The sequence below is a fragment of the Cherax quadricarinatus genome, unplaced genomic scaffold, assembly GCF_038502225.1.
Source record: "Cherax quadricarinatus isolate ZL_2023a unplaced genomic scaffold, ASM3850222v1 Contig152, whole genome shotgun sequence".
Lineage (NCBI taxonomy): Eukaryota > Metazoa > Arthropoda > Malacostraca > Decapoda > Parastacidae > Cherax > Cherax quadricarinatus.
In genome coordinates, this window is record NW_027195178.1 from 203,591 (window position 1) to 216,301 (window position 12,711).

Sequence of the window (12,711 nt, forward strand, 5' to 3'; positions counted from 1 at the left end):
AGAGTTTTTGTGGAGAGAAAGGCGCGCCTTATATTCACATAACAGACATTTATATACTGTTCAGGTAATTTTATTAAGATGTTACTCCACAAGTGGTTTCCTCACTCCTAAGAGTACATAGTGGCGGGAGTCAGGTGACAAGCTGCGAGAGCGTGGTGGTGGTAGTAGTAGTATCAATAGTAGTAATAGTAGTATCAGTAGGAGTAGGAGCAGTAGTATCAGTAGTAGTAATAGTATCAGTAGCAGTAGGAGTAGTAGTAGTAGTTCAGCTTTGATGAGATAGGTAGGGTTTGAGAAAGACCTGTTACAATGGTCTCTAAAATAGGTAATATCCAGACTGATCAACAGTGTGGATATGGTGCAGCTACAGACTTCTGATGGACCGTTTTACTGTGGCAATCAGGGAGGCCTCTATGTACTTTAATCTTCGCAAATCTCTTTCCTGTAAAAGTAACCTAGCTTCACTGAACTTTAAATGGTGGTTTCTGTGTTGGGATCAGAGACACCTTATAATAAGTAATAATAATAATAATAAATAATATCTTTATTTCTACAAGTACATGTACAAGGTATACAGTCCTAGCTGACATCAATGACACTACTATATAGAAAGTCGCTTGTTATGCAGAGCATTTCGGGCAAATTGAGTCAGTTTTGTCCCAGGATGCGACTCACACCAGTCGACTAACACCCAAGTACCTATTTTATACTGATGGGTGAACATGGACAACAGGTGTTTTAAGGAAACACGTCCAAATGTTTTCCAACCGAACCGGGGATTCGGCTGAGGTCGCTAGCGATCGAACTTATGAACTCTTCAAGGTGTTGACGTAGTCTAACTTTCAGAGATCTATCTGTTTCCCATACATATATAAGTATCATATCACACCACACATAGTTTTATGTGTACTTCTGTGCTACCGATAGAGTCGCTGTAGTGTTTTCACTACAAGTTGTCGAACGGTAGCGGAAGAGTTGGTGGATATTTTAACAGAAGGATATAATTGGGTGGATCTCCTTCAGCTGCATTGGAAATATTACTAAATGATTATAACTATGACCATAATTTTGAAAGGGGTGGACCAATAAGCCAGCGGAAGGCCTCGATCAGATGACTAAGAACTCCAGCATCGGGTTATCATGTGACTAAGACCCGCATCAGGAAACACCATTCCTGTTTCCTGACAAACCTTACCTAACCTAACTTAAACTGCAGGAAATGTGCGTGTCACACATTTCCTGCATTGTATGAGGTGTAGAGGAAAGTGTAGTGAACTGAATGAATATGTGATGTATGTGCACTCTTCCTCCAGGAACTACTGACTAGAAATTCTGTAAATTCTTAGGAAAAAACTATAATTACTGCTCTTTTAGTTCTGATGTCTGCTGGGAGAAGTTATACAGCACGTTGTTTATGTAGGTTGGCTTGATATAAACTTTCAGCACGTCGAGAAACAGAAGCTGGCTGTACTCCTCTATAGTCAGTTTAATGGTAGATTCCAGTGTTGATGGTGTTAAGGATATCACAAACTTCAAGGTTTTAGGGTATGACGATTAAAATGTAACCCATTAATCGTATCCACGTAACTGATCTAGGAATGGTAAGTCCATGATTAACTTTAACACAAATAACCCGCACATAGAAGAGAGGAGCTTACGACGACGTTTCGGTCCGACTTGGACCATTTACAAAGTCACACTAACAAAAAGGAGAGCAGGTTGGGTATATATAGGCAGGAGGTGATAGTAGTAGTAGTAGTAGTGGTGGTAGTAGTAGTGGAGGGAAGGAAGTAGTAGTGGGGAGGTAGTAAGAGTAGGAGGAGCCAGTCAAATACTAAGAAAGAGGAGCAGTGCAAGGGAGCTGGTGCCCACAGAGGGTAAGAGCAAGAACATCGACGGGGGGGGGGAACAAATAAATAAAGAAAGAAAGAAGAAGGAACAACTACATAGGGCAGAAGAAAGACAACGCAAAGGAGAAAAAGGAAAGAGGAAAGGGGAAGAGGGAGAAGAAAAAAGGAGGAATCAGGTTAGGTCACGGGTGTTCTGAAGTTTGGAGTATTTTACAATGTAGTGGGAGAGGAAGGCATCTACAGAGACGAAGCCGGGACAAGATTCATACAAGGAAAGTTGTGTATTAGGGAGGACTCAACCAGACGGCGACTGTTAAAGTTGGAAGTAGGGAAGATAGTTTTAGCAGAAGACCAGTCAGTAGGATGGCTGTGATCTCTGACGTGACAGAAAAGAGCATTGTTAGTGTCGGGAAGCCTAACACTATTTTTGTGCTCCCTAAGTCTGTCAGAAAGAGATCGACCAGTTTCTCCAAAGTATTGAAGAGGACAGGAGGAGCAAGAAACAAAATAGACACCAGGAGCATCTGTAGATGGAGGAGAGGTATGAACGAGATTAGTGCGAAGAGTGTTAGTCTGGCGGACAGTATTGTGCCTTTTTTGTTATTAACCTTAACAGTTATATACACTCACCGTTTATGAAAGTAAAATATTTAGAATGTATCATATCTCGACGAGGCTCGCGAAATTTTACAAGGTACAGGCAACTCTGCATCATCATTAATCACACTGCAAAAAATAGTAATGGCTTAGTCAACTGGAACATTTCTTAATAAAGCAGTGATGTCGATCTTTGCAAACTCCTTATCACTTATGTCAAGTTCCCTCACACGACCAGGGAAGGTGAACTTGACTAATTATATCCATAAGTTTAGATGGATATTTCGCTAAAACTGCTAGCTTGTGCTGGGCGCTGTCATTGCCAGTTGTATTGAGTCTCATAGGCACATTGGGAGTCTAATTCTTCGGTACACCAACACACCTCGCTGGTCTGAGGTTAGTAGGGACAAGGTACAAGACACTATAGCCCTCTTCTGATATTCTTAGTCTGTTACGAGTTTTACTAAGAAAGAAATCGATTTCTTTTGTTCACTTTCTATATATTCGGGATGAAGAAGTAGGTGTTGGTGTTGCATCATATTAACATACTTTGAACGGTTGTGAGTCACCGAGGTCTGGCTTTTTATGTAGCTACGTGAGGTTACGGGCCAAGAATTATTTGGTGTTACCCTTTTTTTTGACTGCGTAATGTAAATAAAAGTTCTGGCTCCTAAGGGTAAATGACCTGTCTGTCTAGGGGCATTTATATTATTTAAAATTAAAAAAGAAACCACTTTAGGGCCAGCTTGTACCTTCATACAAATTATGAAGCATAAATTTAAATGGGCAATGTATTATAAGGAAGGACACAAAAACTCACCTATACAAAAATATAATTATATATTAAAAGTAAAGTAATATAGGCAATCTACAATCTACTCTACTACAACATCACCACACACCAGTTCACCTTTACCCAGTACTCACATTAGTTCACTAGCACACTGCTACTAGTGAGTAAATAAACAGAGAGGCACCATAACACCCCCTTCCCTTCGGCAGGCTGTGTACTCTCCCAAAACTTAAACAAGCCTCTGCACACTAGGGCCTTACAGGTAAACATGAGAGCACTTAAGCCAGTAAACTAATCTATGGTATAAACTTGCAAAACACCAGCTCACCTACTCACACAACTAAATCTTCCTTCATCTGCTGTGCTTCACCTACTGAACAAAACACTTCACTCACTCCTCTTCTGGCCACTCTGACTGATCAGGAAAAATACGCGTCCGGTTTCAGAACAATCCCGGAACTATGGAACATTTTTTATACAATATTTTTAACACGCTGTATAATAAATACACTACTCAATACTTGACGACACCACTTCCACGTTTTTTTACGCGGAAGTGGGAATAGGTGAAGAATAGCACTAAAGAGAAATGTCTATAGTTGTAGAATTAGAATCAGCTTAAACCAGCAGTGGGGCTCTTGATTCCGAGTATGAGAAATGTAGACAAGAGCAGTAATTTAGGAGTAGACTCAAAGCAGGAGATTTTTGAAGAACATGGCGTTCGTGTTCGCATGTGTAGTGAAACTGGAGATTTTTTCAGGTTAGGCCGACAGTGTGGTTGTCGACCTCAATTTCTTCGTCAGAGGAGTCTTGATCTTCAGGCGGAGTCGCAGTGGGTGTGGAGGTGGTGTCAGGCTAAACAGGTGGGACGGCTTGGAAGACTTGGAGAATTCTTTAAGTGCAAACTTGGAGTCCAGTAATTTGATCCAAAGTCGGGGGTCTTGGGTACCTATTGACGATTTCCTTCCTGTAAGAATACTTGGCTGCAAGAGTGTGACGATCGATGTTGCGGTTGAGTCATTTCGGTTGAGAGGTAAATGTGCAGTCTTTATGATTGTGTGTTTCAGTGTCATGGTTGGAACAGTGTGGGAATACTCATTGCAGTTCCAGCATGGGGTGATGTGGTGGAATCGCTCTGGTTGTGTGTTCTGGGATTAAATGATTAATATGAGATGCGTAGACATAGATGCCATGAAGATTTCTGCGAAGGTGACCCTGATTACAGAACTGGAAGATGAAATTTTTGATAGAGTCGACAGTGACCCAGTCATTTTGATCCTCATTCAGTCGTTTTAAGTCACCTGCTGATTGGCTGGCGACGTCGTAATCAAGCTACCTTACATAGATTTCTTGTTCCTCAACACAGGGAAAAGAGCTACATCGAAGTCACGGGTCATTGAGAACCTTCATTGCCGAAGTGGTGCTGATCTTGTCATTTTTGTCATCGTTAAAAGCAGATGCCGATGAAAGTGTCTTTAGTACTGAAAACGTTGAACAGATTCACCTACAGGGAGGTTATCTCGTACTGTCCGAGATTTTCCCACGAAGATTTTCCCATGAAGTGGGCGAATGCACACACAGCGCTAGGATAATGTTTCTGATAACCTAAGAGAGAGCAAACTATGCATATATCCGGTACTCACCAGTCATGTCCCATACTACAAATAAATGATAATATATTCGCCAGGAGCGAAGCTCTGATACAAGTTTTTGCGTATGGTGACCCCGTCACTGGCTCCCGAAGGGGTGTTGGAGTTTGTATAAGTGATGTAACGTTTACAGCTCTATGGTGAAGGCATCCCTATGATAGGAGCCCAGTGAGGTTACTTCGTGTTAAATGGAGTGCTGTTTAGAGCCCTATTGCTGGAGCAGCCCTTTGATAAGGGCACTGTGCATTTTGCAAATCAGATGGAGTACCTATTACAACCCTATGGCGAGTGCAGTCCCTGGCGAGAGGAGCCCTATGACGGAGTCAGCACAAGTGATGAAATAATTAGCTACGTTGTCGTTGTCTGTGAGCTATAATTTAAAATATGAGAAAAGTTTTATTGACGAAACATTTAAAATTGCCTGAAACACATTTTATAAAATTGCCTGAAACACATTTTATAACCCCGAGAAAAGAACAAAGAGCCATATTTAACCAAGAATAAGTTGATTTTTGTCATATCATGAAAACTTAAGAGCTTAAAATTCAAGTTGTATTTTAAAAATCTTGATATAATAAAATACGTAAATGTTTTGTTAAGAATTTACGCGAAAGGCTGATGGTTGTGTCTTTAAGATTCCCCTGTACAAAAAGCAATAATTATTATTTTGGGAAAACTGGAAAAAGTCACAAATAACCCGCACATGGGAGAGAGGAGCTTACGACGTTGTTTTGGTCCGACTTCGACCATTTACAAAGTGGTAAGATTATCTCTCCTGTGTGCGGGTTGTTTGGGTATTATTCCAGTCACGGTATTGTGCCTTATTGTTGTTTAGTTGCAACAGCATGAATGTTGTATTAAAACTTGGCAAGAGTCTATTGCTCACGAAAAGTTATACCCACTCACTGATTTTCAAAAAGTCGAGAAAGTTATAACAAGCAACTCAGTGGTTGAACGAAATATAATCGAATCTAGTTATGTAAAAAATTGCGCTGGCTCAATTTGTATACAAGTACAGGACTGACCAAAAACTTCAGAACAATGGTAAGGTATACCCACGCTCAGTAAGTAAAGTCAAATGTGAGTTCGTAGACCAGGTTTATTTGTCTTCCGTTATTTTGTTACTTCTGTTGTTATTTGATATGGGATATCACTAAATCATTTAAATTATTACTGTTTAGCTCTGTTGTTATATGGCATATTAAGATATCTGAGTGGGGATCCACAGCCTCAGAGAAGAGGTAAACTCATGAGGTATCTCCACGGAGTTCTTTGAGTATTTTCTTCTATCACCCTTTATATTCTGTGTTTGTTAACGTTATTTAAAAATTAAATACATTCGAAAAGATACATTGGGAAGGAGGACAGAGTGCATGACATCTCTGAAGCTACTTCTCAAATGCAGCTCACTGGTGGTGGATCATGTCCCAAAATGTTGCAAGCATTTCTCCTCTGGATCACAACACTGAATCTCTGCAAAAGAAAGCTGGTCGCTCTGGGGTCCTTGGGTCCCATGACGAGTTTGTCACCTAACTCTTTGGAAAATCTTAGAGCATACTTGCCCTATGCTCAAAGGCTTACGAGTAAGCCCTGTAACAACTTCAGACAGTATTACCAAGGCTGGCTCCTCCTCAGGAAAATTAATGTATAGAAAAAGAATAAAAACTGACAAACATAAACACTTTATTATTTAGAAAATATAAAATATAAAACACTTAAATATGAAATATTAATCCTACATTAAAGAAAATGAAAAATATAAATGATATCTGAATTCAACGCTAATAGATATAAATAAAACTTGGGTGTCTGGTGTTGGTGACACTGCGTGTTGTTGAAATCGTAGCCGTTGCCGATGATGGGGGGGGGGTCGCAGGTGTTGATGACAACCCACCGGCTCGTTCTTCATAGATTTTCTAGCCGTCCATAATCCTTCCAGATGACAGGAAAGCAGGTTTTCTCCACTGCAATGATGAGGGGTTATATCCTGCTACTTGCATACACAAACAGGTAAGTGGATCAAAATTTGGGATGTCTCCGAACGTTAGTCCGTCTCCTTCAATTCTACTCGTTGATTGGCAGGTGACCCTCTTTGTCATCCAAGCTGGAAAGATAGACAGGTTACCCACTGCTTAAGAAATCACTCTCCATGGTAAGTACAATACCTAAAAGACGTGGTGATCATTACAACAGTCAACCTAGAGCAAGACTGAAAGGACTAAGTTTATTATTGGTCAAAAGTGAAGCTTTCAACCAATAAATTCACTAGAACACAAGGCAGGCATGTACTTACAGTAGTGCTGGGAGCTGTGAGTCTAGTGATTACTGTTTGGACCAGAGCCCCACACATCACCTTTCGGGGGGGGGGGGGAAGAAGGAGGGGAAGGGATAGCCGGAGCTAGACTGACCCCACCTTAACAAGCAGCCGGCAATCAAACTATCACTTTCGGGGAGGGGGGAAAAAGGGGGGGATAGCAGGAGTTGGACTTACCCTACCTTAACCAGTAGCCGGCAATGAAACTATTGTTACTATATAGCTACTCCTATCTATTGAACTTTTCCCTCACACTCCCCCATACCAAGACTTATAGTCAAGGAGTATAAGAAGAATAGGCAAGGAAAAAGTTCAAACATGTGGAAGTCACGTAAGGCAACAAATCTTCTACTGACTGTCACGACTTAACCAGTCAAAGAAATAATTGGATGAACCATTGATATGCACAGTATGGAACTTAAAAGCCTGGAGTGCCAATGTCCACCTCAAGAGGCGACTGTTGGTTCCCTTAAAAGTTTCTAGGTATATCAAAGGTTTGTGGTCCATTTCTAAAATGAATTCTTTTCCCAGCAAATAAAATTTAAGTTTGGAGATACCCCACACAAGGGCTAAACATTCCTTTTCTATTGTGGAGTATCTTGTTTCTGCGGGAAGGAGTTTCCGGCTTAGGAAGCATACAGGGAAGGGAGTACCATCATGGTATTGTAGTAACACTGCACCTAAGCCAGTATTGGAGGCATCAGTTCTCAGACAAAATGTTTTATTAATATCTGGAATCTTAAGTATAGGGTCTTTCGAAAAGATAATTTTAATCTCATTAAACTTTTCCCGAGCTACGTCGGAAAGTTCAAGAGATTCCTTCACAGACTTTTTAAGGAAGTCGGATAAGATGCCTGAAAGATCAGTAAGGTTCGGGATAAACCGTGCATAAAAATTAACAGAACCAAGAAAACTACACATGAGCTTCTTGGTTTTGGGGAATTTAAATTCTAATAAAGCTTTGATCTTGCTGGGGAGAGGCTGCAGAGAGTTATTAGAAAGTATTAGTCCAAGATATCTAATCTTGTTATACCCAAGGAAGCATTTCTTCGGCTTGGCAGTGAGGCCATGTGAGCGTAACCTACGCAAAACTGATGTTAATGTTTGGATATGCTTGCCCCACGTGGATGTCATTACGTAAATGTTATCAAAATAAACTGAAACATTTGGCATATTACCCAAGACCCTTCTCATCAGTCTCACGTAGGTAGCACAGGCAGTTACCAAACCGAAGGGCATAGTTCTATACTGCATCAGTCCTTGGTGTGTAGGAAAAGCGGTGTACTGCTTAGAAGAAGGATCTAACATTACTTGATGATATGCCTGCACAATATCAATCTCTGAAAAGAAGGAAGCATCATAAAATTTGTGTAGATCGCTCAGCATCCCACCGAGTTATAGCATTAAGGCCTCTGAAGTCAATAGCAAGTCTATATGAATTATCCTCCTTAACCATGTCTACTGGTGAACAATATGAAGATACTGAAGGTTCAATGATCTTTAGTTTTAATAATTTGTCTACCTCTCGGTCAAATGCATCCCTAAGGTGAACTGGAACTGGGTATAATTTTCGTTTGATAGGATTGTCTGTCACTAAGTCAATCTTATGGACTACCGTGGAGGTAACACCTGGAATATCAGCAAAGACGTCTGAAAAGTTACTCACACATTGAAGTAGTTCATGTCTCTTATGGTCATCCAAAAATTCATTAATATTAATGGTGGTTGCGTCCGAGTGGTCAAGAGTCACCAAGTCATGTAGTTCTTCATCATAGTCTAAGTTAGAGGTGTCAATTACGCACACCTTACATTCTTCAATTGTTTTTTCAAGTTCGTGTGGAAAAACTAAGTCAAAGTTATTAAGGCAGTTAACCGAATTTCTTCGGTAATATTTCTTAAGGATGTTGATCTGATAAAGCTTAGGTTTCCCCTTGACTTCTATGAGGTAGTCAACTTTCCCACAAATTTTTAATACTTTATATGGACCTTTCCAAACTATGCCAGAGGTCTCCTCAAGTTTGGATCTAAGGTCAAAGAGAAACTGATGAGAAGACTGAACCTCAGCCTTTACGTCCTCAGTCCATAAGTCATGAAGGATGGACAATGGGCCTCTGGCCTGTCTACCATAGAGAAGTTCAAAAGGTGAAAACCCCGAAGAGTCACTGGGAACTTCCCTCATGGTAAACAAAGCACAGGGTAGGTAACGATGCACTCCTTAGGTTTAAGGGAGCAAAGTTTCCTTAAAATGGACTTGAGAATCGAATGCTGGCGCTCAGTCCTCCCATTACAGCTGGGATGATAGGGTGTGGTGAAGAGAGGCTTCACTCCCAGAAGTTGGTATAGATGTTGCATTAAGTCAGATGTGAATTGTGTCCCACGGTCAGACAAAATTTTTCTAGGGATGCCCACTCTGGAGAAGATGGACAAAAGGGCTTCAGCCACCTCTGTAGTGGTTATGGTCTTTAAGGGTATGGCTTCAGGGAAACTCGAAGCATAATCAACTAATGTTAATTTATATCTACGTTCCCCAGATGAAAGTGGAGATAAAGGACCAACGATGTCAATAGCTACTCTTTCAAAGGGTACCGTAAAGACTGGCATTTTGACCATAGGTACTCGCCTGGTACCTCGGGAGGATGACAATTGGCAAACTTTACACGATCTACAAAAGGTAGTGACATCTGAGGACATTTTTGGCGAAAAATAGGTTTCCCTAATTTTATTTAAGGTTTTACGATGCGAGAAATGTCCGGCCACTCGCAGGTCATGAGCCATTTTAAGAACAGTCTCTCTGCATTGACTTGGAACAACTAAGATGGAATAGTCTATTATTTTTTTATTTTTTATTATCACACTGGCCGATTCCCACCAAGGCAGGGTGGCCCGAAAAAGAAAAACTTTCACCATCATTCACTCCATCACTGTCTTGCCAGAAAGGTGCTTTACACTACAGTTTTTAAACTGTAACGTTAACACCCCTCCTTCAGAGTGCAGGCACTGTACTTCCCATCTCCAGGACTCAAGTCCGGCCTGCCGGTTTCCCTGAATCCCTTCATAAATGTTACTTTGCTCACACTCCAACAGCACGTCAAGTATTAAAAACCATTTGTCTCCATTCACTCCTATCAAACACGCTCACGCATGCCTGCTGGAAGTCCAAGCCCCTCGCACACAAAACCTCCTTTACCCCCTCCCTCCAACCATTCCTAGGCCGACCCCTACCCCGCCTTCCTTCCACTACAGACTGATACACTCTTGAAGTCATTCTGTTTCGCTCCATTCTCTCTACATGTCCGAACCATGTTTTGGTAATCCCGCACCTCCTCCTAACTTCCAAACTACGAATTCTCTGCATTATATTCACACCACACATTGCCCTCAGACATGACATCACTGCCTCCAGCCTTCTCCTCGCTGCAACATTCATCACCCACGCTTCACACCCATATAAGAGCGTTGGTAAAACTATACTCTCATACATTCCCCTCTTTGCCTCCAAGGACAAAGTTATTTGTCTCCACAGACTTCTAAGTGCACCACTCACTCTTTTTCCCTCATCAATTCTATGATTCACCTCATCTTTCATAGACCCATCCGCTGACACGTCCACTCCCAAATATCTGAATACGTTCACCTCCTCCATACTCTCTCCCTCCAATCTGATATCCAATCTTTCATCACCTAATCTTTTTGTTATCCTCATAACCTTACTTTTTCCTGTATTCACCTTTAATTTTCTTCTTTTGCACACCCTACCAAATTCATCCACCAATCTCTGCAACTTCTCTTCAGAATCTCCCAAGAGCACAGTGTCATCAGCAAAGAGCAGCTGTGACAACTCCCACTTTGTGTGTGATTCTTTATCTTTTAACTCCACGCCTCTTGCCAAGACCCTCGCATTTACTTCTCTTACAACCCCATCTATAAATATATTAAACAACCACGGTGACATCACACATCCTTGTCTAAGGCCTACTTTTACTGGGAAAAATTTTCCCTCTTTCCTACATACTCTAACTTGAGCCTCACTATCCTCGTAAAAACTCTTCACTGCTTTCAGTAACCTACCTCCTACACCATACACTTGCAACATCTGCCACATTGCCCCCCTATCCACCCTGTCATACGCCTTTTCCAAATCCATAAATGCCACAAAGACCTCTTTAGCCTTATCTAAATACTGTTCACTTATATGTTTCACTGTAAACACCTGGTCCACACACCCTCTACCTTTCCTAAAGCCTCCTTGTTCATCTGCTATCCTATTCTCCGTCTTACTCTTAATTCTTTCAATTATAACTCTACCATACACTTTACCAGGTATACTCAACAGACTTATCCCCCTATAATTTTTGCACTCTCTTTTATCCCCTTTGCCTTTATACAAAGGAACTATGCATGCTCTCTGCCATTCCCTAGGTACCTTACCCTCTTCCATACATTTATTAAATAATTGCACCAACCACTCCAAAACTATATCCCCACCTGCTTTTAACATTTCTATCTTTATCCCATCAATCCCGGCTGCCTTACCCCCTTTCATTTTACCTACTGTCTCACGAACTTCCCCCACACTCACAACTGGCTCTTCCTCACTCCTACAAGATGTTATTCCTCCTTGCCCTATACACGAAATCACAGCTTCCCTATCTTCATCAACATTTAACAATTCCTCAAAATATTCCCTCCATCTTCCCAATACCTCTAACTCTCCATTTAATAACTCTCCTCTCCTATTTTTAACTGACAAATCCATTTGTTCTCTAGGCTTTCTTAACTTGTTAATCTCACTCCAAAACTTTTTCTTATTTTCAACTAAATTTGTTGATAACATCTCACCCACTCTCTCATTTGCTCTCTTTTTACATTGCTTCACCACTCTCTTAACCTTTCTCTTTTTCTCCATATACTCTTCCCTCCTTGCATCACTTCTACTTTGTAAAAACTTCTCATATGCTAACTTTTTCTACCTTACTACTCTCTTTACATCATCATTCCACCAATCGCTCCTCTTCCCTCCTGCACCCACTTTCCTGTAACCACAAACTTCTGCTGAACACTCTAACACTACATTTTTAAACCTACCCCATACCTCTTCGACCCCATTGCCTATGCTCTCATTAGCCCATCTATCCTCCAATAGCTGTTTATATCTTACCCTAACTGCCTCCTCTTTTAGTTTATAAACCTTCACCTCTCTCTTCCCTGATGCTTCTATTCTCCTTGTATCCCATCTACCTTTTACTCTCAGTGTAGCTACAACTAGAAAGTGATCTGATATATCTGTGACCCCTCTATAAACATTTACATCCGGAAGTCTACTCAACAGTCTTTTATCTACCAATACATAATCCAACAAACTACTGTCATTTCGCCCTACATCATATCTTGTATACTTATTATATCCTCTTTTTCTTAAAATATGTTTTACCTATAACTAAACCCCTTTCTATACAAAGTTCAATCAAAGGGCTCCCATTATCATTTACACCTGGCACCCCAAACTTA

General features: G+C 40.9%; 1 protein-coding gene across 1 annotated transcript in view; it reads left to right on the forward strand.

Moving 5' to 3' along the window:
* LOC138851235 (cell adhesion molecule Dscam2-like) overlaps positions 1 to 12,711 on the forward strand; it is a gene marked incomplete at its 3' end in the record, with an annotated part of 206,258 nt that overhangs the window by 114,890 nt on the left and 78,657 nt on the right. The gene's annotated exons all lie outside the window — the stretch shown is intronic.